Raw genomic sequence first — 15,653 nt, forward strand, 5'->3', positions numbered from 1 at the left:
TAAACTAAACAAAACAAATAAATAAAAAAGAACTTAGAAGGACTCAGACAAAAGATGCAGACATGGAAACCCCTAGGTCGGACTCACAAATCAAAGACTGTAGCAAAGGAAGCGAAGTGAAAATGGAGGGAATGGTCTGGCCCTCTGTGAGGACCTGCATGGTAGAAACTGGGACACAGTAAGGACAACACATTCGGCATTCCCAGAGAAGACATGGTGCTTAAGACTGACAGAAAACATCAGACTGCCAAACTTAGGAGGCACCAGAAATCTGATTTTATTACAAAGCTGTTTATTTTGATCCAAAATATGAAAAAGCTCTTTCCTTATAGTATTTCTCAACCTGAATGCAGCACTAAAATGTTTTTCTTTCTCTCTCCCACCAACTATAAGCTTCTGTTTCCTACCCTGGGCATCTGAATCTTTTATTTGCTCCAGTTCTATTCACTGCCTGTTATTCAGACATTGAAATCCCAAATGTTAATTGTTCTTCCAAGTACATTGACAAAACAGCAGCTAAATAAGGGTAGAGCAGACTGTGGTAGACTCTGACATGCATTTATGGAACAATGGGGCTCTGAGAGACAGCCTTGTAGCTCACGGGAAGACATAAGATGTGCTATTTTGACTGTTTCGTAGCAGAATGGGGAACACACGCACGCAAGGGAATTATGCATTTTTACTTAGGTTTGCCCCAAATCTTCAGGCTATAGAATCTTGTGATGTCATCAGGAACTTTCCATTTCCAAAGGCTAAAAATTTCTAGTGACATCACCAAAGAAAGCGAAATTTACTTTGATTCAAAAGAATTCATTTACCTCTAAAGAGTCTAGATAAAAATGCACAAATCTTTCCACACAAGATTTATGTCACCATGCTAATGCACAGTGGGCGACACCCCCCCTAATGAAATTCAAACCTGGCAAAAGAAAGGTTTCATAATTTTGAGGGAATAAAAGAGACCCTGAAATATTGAGCTCAATAACTTCGTACTTTAAAGGAAATCATTTAAGAATATATTTCTTCAGGGATATTCAGATGTTCCCTCATGACTGGTTACTACAATAGCAGTGGTTTTGTCTCTTTGTGGGTTGGTCACAGAAACACAGAGGAAGGTAAAGGAAGCTCCCACTTACAGGAACACAGTGCAGCCCAATCTTTTGTTTTTAAGGTGCAGTGATTTCAGTCTCGAAATGTAACTTCAGGCAGTCTGAAAAGAAACAGGTTAAAATCTCTTTCAGTTATAATTGGTATTTCAGATTTAATTAAAAATTAAACTTTCATAATGTTTCCCCATCCAAAGCAATGCATTACCAGTCAAGCGGAGCTTTTTTATCCCTGTTAAGGGGGAAAAAGAAAGAAAGAGAGAGCGAGCAAAAGAGAAGGAAACATTTTCCCAGAGTAGTTATAAATGAAAATAAAAGGATCTAAAGATGGAACAAAGGTAATTCTGAAAAAAAAAAAAGAAAAGAAAACCAAAAAACAAAACCTCCCACCATGCTAAGGATTGCATTGTGGTATGGCTAGACACTTCCTACAGTGACTGTTACAATATAAGTAATTTAGAGAAAAAATATCCTATAGAAGTATTTTACAACCCAAAGAGTATGAAAACCCTTAAGATCACAGAACAACATGAGGATATCCAGGATCTGGATATATATAATAAGAAAAATTATGACTATGAGAAATTAGAAAACTGCTAATCTGTGCTTTCAAATGATTTACCTGTGGGGGCAAGACTACAATTTAGAGGTAAACAAATATAGTTAGCAATACAAAGTGCAAAATGGTTACTGCATTGCATTATGGGCTGCCTGTGCCCTACTTCACATCATACTGTACTTTGTGTACCATCCTGTCACCAGTGCAACACAGGACGATCATAAGGATTTGATTGAGACATCCTGGTTTGTCTACTTAAAAAAAAAAAAACCCTTAATCTTCAAATTAAGAGTCCAGACATTCAGATCTCCAACTGTACCCCACAACTTCGGGCTTAAAACACCCTACTGTTTCTTTTTCAATCCTTTCTTCAAACACTATCCTCTACAAGTATTAGTAATAAAAGAATTACATATTTACTACATTAAGTCATTCCTATTTTAGCTTCAAATAAGTAACACATTAATGTTTAGAAAAGGATATTTTAAATGTAAAGTGGAGCTATCATAATTATCTTCCTTATTTAACTGTACAGCAGTATTTTCAATATAGATTTGTTGCTCTGATTGTTGTAGGTTTATGTCTGACCCTCACATAATGCAAAGTAATATTTTAATATTTCCACATATGAGATCATAATCATAAATCACCCCTGAAATTGCACCTATTATTAGAAAATGCACCTGGTTCTCACTTGCAAATCCTGTTTTCCTTTGAAATATATGGAAGAATAATTTGAGCAATGCATCTATTTGATGTACATACATTTTAAATGCAAACTTGCTTATAATTCATACCAAATCCACCCATGAATGGGATTAGATCTTAGAAAAAAATTACTGACTGACTTACTAAACTTTCCCTCTGCTTCCCAAATGCCTGAATTAGACTAAAAATGCACCAGTGTAAAGACAGAAATTATGGAGGCGTCACCAGGGACAACTGAATGAGATGAGGGGAGAGCACATATAGCCTTATAAGGCAACTAAACATTCATGAAAGACACTGACAAAAATAACTGTGCTCAAAAATTATATGGAATAACAATAACCCCTGATAAATGATTCAGAAACACAAAAAGTGTCCATTTCCAGATCAATATGAATCACACCTGGTATTGTTCTCACCAACAAAATGTGGTCAGTGAAATAGACTCACTGTCTGTCTTGGAGCAGAAAAGGTGAACGAAATCAGATCAAATAGACACACATAAACTATTTAACTGACAAGTAGCAGTTCAATTCAGTCAGATTTCCCTTTCCTCAACCCAGCAGATGTGGAGTAAAGGAAACCACTCAAAATCATCGTCTGTTGTGAATAGTCAGCATGAAGTCATACACACCCTCCCTCCCTGTCCTCTTTGACTGACTTTCTTCTCCATTTCTGCCTGCTTCTCCCTCTGTCTCTTTCTCTTTCCCTCTCTCTGGTGAGGGTAATGAAGCTCAAAAATAACATCTTGTATCCTGTTGAGGGAAACTTGGTCACAACTATCCTTCCAGATGACAAACTCATTCTTAAATGTCTGTTTCTCCATCCAAAGAAAGCAGAGCAATGAGCAAACAGACACAGCCTCACTTACACTCCCAATACCACCACTTTTAATTCCTGTACTGTATTCATCACAAGGACTGAAGTTTATTTACATTATGCCTAACCTCAAATAGGACCACAAATAAACCTAATAACAGGACCGTTCTGTGGCACTCAGTTCAAACGGCTGAGCAAAACAGATGGATATTGCTTTGCGCCAGGACTCAAAAAATACAGTCGCCAACTCACTGTTGGCGACTACGTATCTTGGCCCAAAGATGGACCTGGAAGTGGGACCAGTTGTCTTTGATATGAATACTGCTTCTCTTCATTGCCACATGAACAAACCATTAGCTCTGTCAGTTAGCAGTAGGGCACAATATTAGGTAGAAATTGCTTGAAGGCAGATCATTAAGGAAAATGCAAAACTCTGAGGGCACGTTGAGACTGAGAAGCAGAAAATTAGAACAGGGTATTATTGCAGCCCTCCTCTCTGCTTTTCAACTTCCAACTTTCATGTTCACAACTGTACATGGAACTGACCTTAAAGACAGATCTACGAAGCATGTGTCATGAATAAGAATTTCTCCTGACATATCAGTTTCTAAACTCTTTTTAAAACAATGGTGAAATGAACATCATTGACAAATGTTATAGGAAGAGTAAAACTATGAGGATTTAGAGATCATAGTCAGTATCCAATGATACAGTAAAGTCAGTGTAAATTAGGAAGCCCTGGAGAAGGAATCTTTCTATACACATCCTTCAGCTCGGCACTTTGCACTAGATGCTCTACAGACTCTAAGAAGCAGCAAATGAGGTATTTGACCCTCTCTACAAGTCACAAGGCCACACAAAAATCCCTAAGTCAAACAGCAAAACCACAATGAATGGCGAAAAACCATAGGTCCCTACACAGAACAGGAACAAAGGTGTCTTCTACCCACGGTCTACCTCATTTTCAAATCCTCACATAGATAGGGATTGAGATTTCAGCTTATGACTAGAGCTTCGAGGGAAGAGCAAGAAGCATCCCAGTTAGGAGGTTTGCTAACTCAAGCACTTCTCTTAATGTTCTCCCAAGTATTCTGCCCTGATTTTATCTTGCTTGGGTTATTTTTACATGTTCAGTAAATTTTTATTATTAATTTAATAATATAATTTAATAATTATATTAATTTAATAATATTAATTTAATAATATAATATTATTATTTAATTTTTTATTAACTTTGACACTGTACATACGTGACTTATGAAAGACAAGATGTGAGTGACTGTGGTCAGCATAGAATGGTAATAGAGAAATTTGCTTTTCAGTTGAATTTTCCTTTTGAAAAAATTATTATAGAAAATTTCGAACACATGGAGAGTAAAATGCACCGTAAGTGAGTTACCCGCATGCACTGCCTGCACTTAGTTTTCCACCTCGTCTGTTCCCACTTTTTCTATCAGATCATTTACAATGCAATGCCAGATAACATATCACTCACCCTTAGATACTGTACTATACATTCCTAAAAGGTAACTTTTTATAAACATAACTGACTTTTTTCACACCTGAAATAAAATGACTCTTCAATGTTAGTAAATGTTCTGGTGATGTCAAATAATACCAATTCTTCCATGATTGTCTTTCTTACACACCAAGAATCCTACTCAGAATGTCAGACTACTGGCTGTGCCATGTGTCCTTAGTTTCTCTCGTCTATGTCCTTTTTGTTTGTTTGTTTTTCATTATTTTCAGAGTTTTGAACAAGATCCAATACTTTGTATTTTGTTACTGAACTAAAACTCTCTAATACTTTTTCATGAATAAACTGGAATTATGACTTCCAGATATACATATAAAAAGATTTATTATTATAATATTAGGCAGTACATGCTGTCAACATGACATGTAACTGAGGATAGTAACTTTGGTTACTGGGTGAAGAGATATCCATCATTTTATAGTTTTAATGAACACTTTTATCTTAGCACCATATAATAGCATAACTTATAGAACATATGTCTGACTTTCATTTCCTATTGCTGTGACAGAAAACACTGATACAATAAACTTAGAAAGAAAGAGTTTATTTAGCTTACAATTCCAAGTTACAGTCCATTATCACAGGGAAGTGAAAGCTAGCAGGAACCTGAGGTAGCTTGTCACAGTTCATCCACAGACAGGAAAAATGACTCAATATATGCATGCTAGCACTGCAGTCATTCTAGACTGCATTAACCCTGGGGCCCAGCCCAAGAATGAGGCAGTACAAATTCACAGTAAGTCTTTCAAATGCAGTGATCCAAATTCAGTAAATCCCTCACAGGAATGACCTCAGACCAACTTAATCTAGGGAATTTCTTATTGAGACTCATTTCCAAGGTGGTTCTACATTGTGTCAAAAAGACAATCAAAACTACCCATAACAATGTATTTACCCTTAATATCAATAATATTGAGTACATTCAGAGTTATTTGATGATAAACAGAATACAGTTTGAGGAAATTTTTGTCACAATCCAGACTGCCTCCACATATTTTAGCTGAAGAGAATTTGTATAAGTGCATCATATTTTTACATCCATTTGTCAGCTGATGCGCATTAAGGCAGTTCCCATCTTCTGGTTATTATGAATAATACTGCCATGAAGATCCAAAATGTGTAAAACTTTGTATGGATATATATTTTTATTTTTCTTTGGAATACCCTGAGAAGTAGAATTGTTGGGCTCTCAGATTTCTGTGTTTAGTGTTATTTTAGTGTTAACAAATTGACAACATATTTGAAATGGAATATTCAACGTTGCATTTACACCAATTATATGGGGATGGCTCTATTTCTTCACATCCTCAGGAACACTTGTATCTGCCTTACAAAAACAGAATTCTAACTAATACACAAGTATGAGATGGTATCTTCTGGTTTAAGTTTACTTTTCCCTAAGTTTAATCATGTTAAACATCTTTTCTTGTTTTTATGGCAATTTCTATTTCTTCAGGGAAGTATATAGTAAAAATATTGACAGTTTAAAATGGGTTCTTTATCATCATGTAGAATATTTCCATATATGAGATAATTTATAATTTATAAATAATAATTGACAATTATAAAAACATGGTGACTTGTAAATCTACTCAAAATCTTGTGTCTTTTTTACCTGTTTTATGATTTAATTTCTATCATGAAGCTCAAAATTTCTTAATTTTGTTGAAGTTCAAGTTATCAATTTAATATTTTTTTAAATAATTTATTTATTTATTTATTTTTTTGAACATGAAATGCTTTTTTATAGCATGTTTTACAAGGGGAGGGGGTAAGAGGGGCCAGGTGGTGGAAAAGTACAAAATCTTCTTGGCCTGTGCCTTGAAACATGTCATGGTCTATACGGTACACTGCCTTGAATTATGATCTACCTGCTGTTCTTCAGAAGATATGGTACACTGCTTGAGTTATGGTCTCCCTGCTATTCTTAAGATGATATGGTACACTGCTTTCAGTCTATCTGCAGTTGCTAAGCAGTATCTTGAAGTTGCCAAGCTTCAGAGGACATTGTGCAGGTGGGGAAAGGTAGGGGGTGAAGGTAAGGGCGAGGGTCCTGGCTTCTGGCATCTCCCCCTTCTCTGTTTAGTTAGAGAAGGCATCTTATGATCAATCCCAACTATGTGAATTTTGAATTTGGATGTCTAATTATGGGGGGTCTTAGACAAGTTCACAACCCCAAAACACTGATGTGAGATGAGTCACATCGATGGTCGAAGGCTTTAGGCTGTCGACGATGGGCAACGTCAAGGGACTCTGATGTGGGTGAAAGGAGGGTGAGAGCCCTGTCTTAGGCCATGTAGGCTGCACCCACTCCCAGCACCACGCACTCCTTTTCGGCTGCATTGGGTGGGCCCCTGGGAAGTGGACCTACAATAATCCCGTCATTGGGCTAACTCACAGCCATCCTAGTCCCTTGTAAATGTTCAAGTTACCAACCATTTGTCAGTTTGGGGTGTAATATTGTCATAAAGGAAGGCTCCCCAATGTTAGTGGCCATATCAAGGGCGGCCTTGGTTTAGGACAAAGCCAATTTTTGTTGTGGTGATCAAGAGGCCAAGCTCTCTAGCGAGAGAAATGAGGGCAAAGCCAGGCATACCAGGAACAAAAGAGGGGGAACTGTACCCCCTCAGAAGGAGCCCCCCTGAAATACTCTCCATCATGCCTTGTTCACTTTTCTCTCTCTAAAGCTGAAAGCTCATGGCAAATCTCTTGCTGACCATGTTGGTGACCTCGGGCACCACCAAGACCAACAAAACTTTGCCACAGATATGGGGAAGGATCCTCATACCCGTAAAGGGAATGCCCCAAACCCAGTTCCCTTATGGAGCCGAGGACTGATATGCCTGTCCAATACCACAGAAGGCACAGCTAACCGGCTACCACAAATATTAATGAAAAAAATAGATACGCTCACAAAGCCAGGCCCAACCATAAATACGATGAATAACAATTTACATCCAGCGAAGAGAAATCTCCCTGAGAATCCCCTTCTTTTTTCTTTCCAGGTAAAAATGAATCACCCGTGATGCCTGCTATTAGAAGTTCTAATCCAGATGGGCCAGAAGCCAGGATCCTCGCCCTTACCCTCACCCCCTACCTTTTCCCACCTGCATAAGGTTCCCTGAAGCTTGGCAACTGCAAGATCCTGCTTGGCAACTGCAGATAGATTCAAAGCAGTGTACCATATCATCTGAAGAATAGCAAGGAGACCATAACTCAAGCACTGTACCATATCTTCAGAAGAATAGCAGGTTGCAGTCCTCCTCGCCCCCACGAATAACTAAGGCCTGCCGGTCGGGTCAAGTGGCACCCAGACGTGGGGCTCGAGGCACGGACGCCTCTGGACAGACCCTCATTGAGAGGATGTGCGCAGGACATCAAGATTGAGCGAGACAGAGATCGTCGCCCGCGACCTGTCATCCACGGAACCAGGTTGATGCTGCCATCAAGAAGACGGTTGATGTTCATTACCATCAGCCGAAAATTGAAGAGGATCCAGAAGTGACTCCGCAGGAGACTGACACAGCTGCCAGCTCCCCTGCCTCCCACTATGGTCGACCGCTAGACTTCCACGCCCTCCAGAAGGGTTCCTGTTATGCCTGGCAATTTAATATTTTTTGTGTGCACATTTTTATTGAAAATTTCATGCATGCATATAATATGTTTTTATCTCACTCTTTATTTTCTTACTTCCAATTTCTCCCCATTACCTTCAACTTCATGTTTCTCCCTGTCCCCTTTCTCTGTGTGTATGCATGTGTGTGCGTGGATATGTGTGTGAGTGTGTGTGTATATATATATGTGTCTGTGTGTGTGAGTGTGTGAACACGTACAGTCTCACATGCATGTCTGTTTTATAACCCAAGAGTCTAATTAGTGCTGCTTGTGTAAACAAGATTATAGAACCATCTACTTAACACTAGTAGCTTTTCAGTGGCAGCATATTTGAAGAAAAGTTACTCAACCTTGTTCAGCAGACATTAATTATCAAACAGATTCTCAGACAGGGATGGGACTTTTTGACTGGTATTTTGGCTGGCTTCATCTTATACAGGTTTTGGACATGAAGTCATAGCCTCTGAGAGCTCATGTATGCGACTGTCCTACTGTGTTCAATAAATATTTCATTGCAGATGTCCACTATCTAATGCTTACATTCCTTCTGCCCTCTATTCAATAATCCCAGAATCTAGGGAGGAAAAGGTATGGTACTGATTGTAATACACTGAACAGCTACTGTTCTAATTAATCACCACCATTGTTAATCAATCACTAATTAATCAATCACTACTGTTCTGTGTTAGTCACCATCTGCTGCAAAAAGAAATTTCTTAAATGAGGGTTGAGAGATATACTAACCTACGGGTACAAAAACAGGAACTTAGGAGATAATTTAATACAATGTTCATTCTGAAAAATAATAGTATTTGTCTCCCCTACATTTATGATCTAGGCAGTCAGAAAGTTTTGGCCTAGTTAACAGTATCAGTAATGGCCATCTTGCAGAGTGGGTATAAAATCCACACCATTTATGACACTATCACACCAGTGGTCATAGCTTGCCAGTTCAATTATTACTTGGCTGTTATTCTTTTTAAAAATCAAGGTTTTAGAAGGCACATCTAGGGATTCTTTCTAACACAAAGTCATAAAGATTTTCTCTAACAATTTCAAGTTTAGTAATTCTAGCTGTTGAATTTAGGTCCATGAGCTAATTTTTATGGCTGGTATGAGGTAAATATTCACAATATGGCCTTTGCACCTTACCTAGCATTGTCAAATTGCCTTGGTACCCCCCTTAAAAGCCAACTGATCAAAAATCAGGTTTAATTTTCTGGTCTCTCAATTTCATTCCATCGATCTACAAGCCATTATCAGAGTCTCTTCCTCTTTAGATTTTGAACAGTAAGTTTAAAGATAAGATATTGTATGTAATTTAATTTTGTTTCCTTTTTAATAAGTAATTTAAGTTTCACATAATTTTCAATGTTAGAATTAACCTATCAGTTTCTGAAAAAAATATTATTTAGATGCTACTGCAAATGGAATTTTTGTAATTTCATTGTTGCTGGTATGAAAAACGAAAACTGATTTCTACAATGAACTTATATATAGTTAATTTGCCAAACTCCTAATTAGTTCATAAGTGTGTTTACATAATATACATAAATTATATAATACACTTAATTTTCTATATGCCATTATTATATTATCTACAAATAAAATTCATTTTTTTATGTTTCACTTTCCCACTGATTTCTGTTCCTTAGGGCTTCTTTTCTTATCCTTCCTTTCCCCCTTTCTCCCTTTCTTCCATGTCTCATCATTCTGAACACAAGTTTCTTCTATCATCATATGGAGGGGTCAGATATGGCAGCCTTGCCTCTTTTCGATCTTAGAGATTTCATCACTACATTTATATTTTACATTTTTCATAGATGTCTTCATGAGGCTCAGAAGTTCCCTCTGTCACTAGCTCGTTGATACTGCTATAACAATAGAGACTAGGCTTTAAAAATATCTTCATGTGTCCATTAAGATAATCAATTTATATTCTATTAATATGGTATTTTATATCAATTGGTTATTGCATTTTAAATCAATCTAACATTCTGAGAAGAGTCCTATTTGATCAGGGTGGACAAATGCTTTCATATATAGCTATATTTGAATAGTGTGTTGAAGATTTTGGTGTCAATTTTCAGTATAGCTATTGATTTTGTTTTTTCTTTTGCTGTTATATTTTTGTCTGTTTACTGCAATAATTAATACTCATTTTTTAAAAAAATTATCCCCCCCACTATATTTTGAAAAATTATGTAAAAGACTGCTATTTTTTTAAGTTTTTTTTTTTTTTGGTAGAATTTATCAAGGAAACCATATGTACTTAAAGTGAGTCTGTCTCCCTGTCCCCTCCCTCCTTCTCTCCTTCTCTCCTCTTCTTTTCTCACTTGCCTTATCAACTTTAATTATTTACCTAATGTTTACAGTCCTATCTAGGTTCTATATTTCTTCCTACGTATACTTTTTAACCTGAACATTTCCAGGCTGTTTCAGTTAACTGAATCGTTGATTGAAATTGGAATGCCTCAGTCCATAGTTTTACCTTAGAATCCTTTTGATTTCTATGGGATTACTTGTGACCACTGGCTATCCCTCCTTCATTTCTCATCTTGGTAAACTATTCTCTTTAGCTTTTTGGTGAGTCCAGCTAAAGTTCTGCCAATTTTGTTGATTTTATTATTTGGTTTTCTCTTTCTCATTCTTTTTCTGTTTTTTTTTCTCTCTCTTCTTTTCTTTCTGTTCTGCCATTGGGAAAGATGTTATTGAGGTCCAATCAGCTGTCCAAGGTGCTTCTGGTACATTAACACCTTCTTCATTGACAATCTTGTCTTTCTTGAGTGGTCCTATGAATCTGTTTTCTCTTAAGTGGTCTGGAAATTACCATTATCAAACTTGACGATGGTGTCTAAGAAACTCATGTCAGTGTCCTCCAGAGCTCATCGTTTGGTCTACACTACCAAGGTCTTGCAGAAGGAGAACATTGGCCTCTTGGTTCCCACCACACAGTCTTTCAGCAGCCCAAAGTCATTCGTCATGTCAACATTATCGACAAAGCCACCCAGTAAGTTGAGGCTTTTATTCTTGATCAGATTGTCACCCTTGATGAGCTAGCCTTGACCAATCTTATAGATTTTTAATATGATAGTCCTTTTGGCCAGCTCAAGCTACAGAGAAGGCCACACCAGGAGGGTGCCAGGCTCTAATACAAGCAACCTTGTACATCCCTAGGTGAATCTTACAGGGTAGTGTCTTTTCTGGCCACAACTGGTGACCTGATTGTAGCTTTTACCTTTGGTCACCCCTGATGACATCATCTCATCCAGTCCAAACCCCTGGTTCAAGTGTACCTGCTCCACAGCCTCCCTGGCACCCAGTCTAGCTTCTTAGCCCCAGTGGACATACTCACCTGGGATCTCCATTAAACAAGCCTTCTTCTGGAGCAGAGAGAACACACACATCTGATAGTGGGTACTAATTTGGATGTCTTGGCAGTGCTTCTTTGTGCTCTTAAAGTCCTCCTCCAGTGGTCTCTTGCCTATGCTGTCCTTCCATTTCCTACAGTATTGGTGAAGGTCTTCTCCCTTTATTTCTGTGTGTTGTTATAGAAATACCTTTTACACTTAACATTGCCATGTGAGGCAATGACTGTCTTGAAGGTTCAGAGGCCTTGTAGGGTTTCCACTGTTCTCGCAATGCCCACAGCCAGCATTGGTGGTGTCTCAGCAATGGTTATAGCTTATGTAACTTCTTTTTGATCATGGATTCTGTCTTGTCAACTTTCCATGTCAGCTTTGTAGCCTAGAAAGGATGTGGGGTGGAAAGGCTTGGAAGGGTCATCATTGGTTGTAGGGCCATGAAAGGGGTCTTGGTTTTTGGTAGAAGTGCTGGCTGGAAATAGCCCGGAGACCCAACAGGTGTCCACTGCCTGTGAGGGATGGGCATCTATTCCACGGAGCTCCCAGAGTCCAGGCTCCCGTCATGTGGCATAGATCTTCATTGACCTGCACTGTTCAGTCACATAAGACAATGCAGCCCCACCCAAAGAAAACAGGTAGAGGGTGTGACTACAGGCCTCAGGCTCTAGAGATATTTTACATACTAATGAGTGACCTGAAGGACAGAGGGAGTTGCCAATTAAGCATTCTTCCCCAGACCCTCCTCCTTCTCACTCCCTATTTAACTCAGGTCTGCACTGAGTTTCACAGGGGGTGCATCCAGATTCATCTACCATCTGCCATGAAAATAAACCCTTTTGGAACCATGGACTTTCTTGTGTCTCTGGAGCCTGCTGTGGAGAAACAAGGAGAAGGCCTTTAACAAGCCAGCTGCACCTAACTTCCCCCACCTGGAGGACCTCTCTGCTTTCTATCTATAGGGACTCGCATCTTCACGCAAGCTAGCCAGGCCACCGAGTCTGCTAAGCGAGTACAGTAACTGAGTCTCTCTCTTGGGGTGCTGTTGGGGCCTTTTTCTCCACCCCCCACCCCTCCCCGTTTCTCTTGACTGTGGGTTGGCCAGTCACGCACCCACACGTCCCCAGTCTCAGTCCTTCCAGGGCCTCTCAGTGGCATCTGAGAGCCCAAGGGCTTGAGACCATTCGTTCCTGTCCACCTCCTGGCCCAGGGTCCCCAATCCAAGAGCTCTGTGCACCCATGGAACTTCAGACTGAGTGAGAGGTCCCCCCGCCAGGTGGGGCCCCGTAGCGCCCTCCCAGTGCCATGCACGAACTGAACTCAGTCAAGATTCCCGTGCTCCAGTCTCTTTGGAGCCGTGGGAATCACAGTAGCCTAACAAGATTCAAGAACCCATGCCTGTGCCCACATGTGAGCTACTCATTCCCCACAACTGGGGAAAGTCTTTACTTTCCCACAAAAAAGACTACTATGCTTTTGAGGCAAGAAGCCCAAGGACCCATACCTGGGAGCAGAAAATTACTGATGAGACACCACAGCATCAAACGCTCCCAGTAGAGAACTTTTCCTTTTCTAGCTTATTAATTTCTTATTGCTATTGCTTTCTTTCTTTCTTTTTAAATTTGGGCTTATTATACAGCTATATCGTATAGTTACCTATATACATGCTACTTATCTTTTGTCACTGTAATGAAGTAAATGTTAACTTATAATAGTATAAAATTTATTTTCTCTTACATTTTGAAAATTCCAATAAATGATCCAGTGGGCCAACTTATTGAAGGCCACAGAATGGGCAGCATATCATACTTATAGACTATGTTAAAGCAAGTCATTTAACTCATAAATCAAGAAACAAAATGAAACTAAGAACTAGTAACATCCCACAAGCCCTTACAAGACAACAACTGCATATACAAAAAGCCCTTCTCCCTAGAGACTATATCTTTAACAAGTGACTCACATTCAAACAATGGTGCTACATAATTACTGGGGATGACTTTCTGATTTATTTTGGTACATTTTAGTCACAGTTTATTCACAATTTCTTTTAGTTTAAAATTTTTATTATTAATAAACTGTCTATCTGAGAAATATTAATTCTATTTTCATATATAAAGATAGTTTTGCTAGATATAAAATTCTTGATTATTCTTTTCTTTTCCTTTTCTTTGACTGATGATTTTGTTTCTACTATGAACTCAGGTATTAATGAATGACCCTGCTGTAAATATTCAATTTCCTTTTCTTTTTGCATTTGCAAGATTGTTTTTCCTTTCCTTTCACTTCCAAAACTATTGTTCAGAACTATTATGTTTCTTCTGTGTGGAGTGTATGAGCTTTCTAAAAACATAAATGAGTGTTATTCACAACATTTTAATGTTAAGGGGACATGTTTTTCTACTTTCTTCTTTCATTCCTTCCCACAGATTGAGAGTTATTTTATGATTTTTATAGTAAACATAAACAATTTTGGTATTCTTGAACAACTGGACATCATCTAATTCTTTTTCTTGCAATTCAGTAATTCTAGATTCAGCTACACAAAGTAAAACTTTAAGATGGTGACACAGGTACAGGAAATTATCTATGGCCTGGACATCTCTAGAAAGTTTAAAATTTTGTGGAGTAAGGCTCTCAAAAGGTCTTTCAAGTCTGAAAAAGTTTGGGGACAGGTGAAGATTGGAATGTGGATAGGATATATAATGATGAAGCTGTCAAACTTCTCTTCTCAAAGATAAAAGTATTGTTTTGTTTTGAATATAGTTGAGAATACCTTTGTATACAAAAGACACTACAGGATAGGAGTAAAATTTCTATTTAGGCATCTGCTAGACCTCTTCATTTTCTATCTGATATATGGGCATAGCTTTCATTAAAGGGGTATTGCTTTCAATTCGTGGAGAGCAGTCTATTGTTTTGGAAACAGCTTGGGTTGTTTGGCAATTTCCATGAGACTTTGGCCAACAACTCAAGTGGATGTAACCCAGTCCCAATACTGGAAGATTTGTTTAGTAACAAGAACTGGCCAGTTGGTAGTACTCATCCTCCATTTCTTGGAGAATCCATTACGATAGACTTCATATATTTTAGGAGATTTCAATGGTTCTAGATTTCCATACCACCTCTCAGCAGCTCCTTATTTCTAGCTGTCTCTCCTTGCATTTCCTCCCTCAAAACCTTTTCTCTTCTTCCTCCGCATATGATTCTTCCAATCTAGTCCCTTGTGCTTCCAGTCCACCCATAAAATATATTCTACCTCCCAAGGAGATCTATGTGCCCCCTCTCAGTCCCTTCATTTATAATTATCCTCTCTAGGTCTACAGATTGTAGCTTGGTTATCATTTACTTAAGGGCTGATATCCACATAAAAGCAAATACATACTATATTTATATTTCTGTTTCTAGGTTCCACACTCAGGATGATTTTTCTTTAGTTCCATTTATATGCCTATAAATTTCATGATACCACTTTTTAAAACAGCTGAATAATATTTCACTGTGTAAATATACTACATTATTGTTTTTACCTATTCTTCTGTTATGGGACATGTAGGTTGTTTCCAATCTCTACCTATTATGAATTGAACAGCAATGAGCATGGTTGAGTATAGTGTCCTTATGACAAGATGAAGTATCCTTTGTATGCCAAAGATCTGGATTATATATAGATTCCAACTTTCTGAGAAACTGCCATATTGATTTCCAAAGTGCTGTACAAGTTAGGACTTCCATCAGTTATAGAGGAGAGATTCCCCTAGTCTATATTCTCTCCAGCGTGAGCTATCACCTGTATTGAGTTTAGTCATTCTTTCAGGTATAACAAAAAGTCTTTAAGTAGTTTTGATTTGCATTTCCATGATGGATAAGGATACTGAACATTTATTTAAGTGTTTCTCAATGGTTTGAGGTTCCACTGTTGAGAATTCTCTATTTAGATCTTTACT

The 15,653-nt window shown here is 38.2% G+C and overlaps 1 pseudogene; it reads right to left on the reverse strand.

The window, feature by feature from the left end:
* Nucleotides 1–9,016: 9,016 nt before the first annotated feature.
* The window catches only part of LOC114608441, a 35,944-nt pseudogene continuing 29,307 nt past the window's right edge, over nucleotides 9,017–15,653 (reverse strand).

This window comes from Grammomys surdaster, unplaced genomic scaffold, assembly GCF_004785775.1.
Source record: "Grammomys surdaster isolate TR1022 unplaced genomic scaffold, NIH_TR_1.0 125901, whole genome shotgun sequence".
NCBI classification, from domain to species: Eukaryota; Metazoa; Chordata; class Mammalia; order Rodentia; family Muridae; genus Grammomys; species Grammomys surdaster.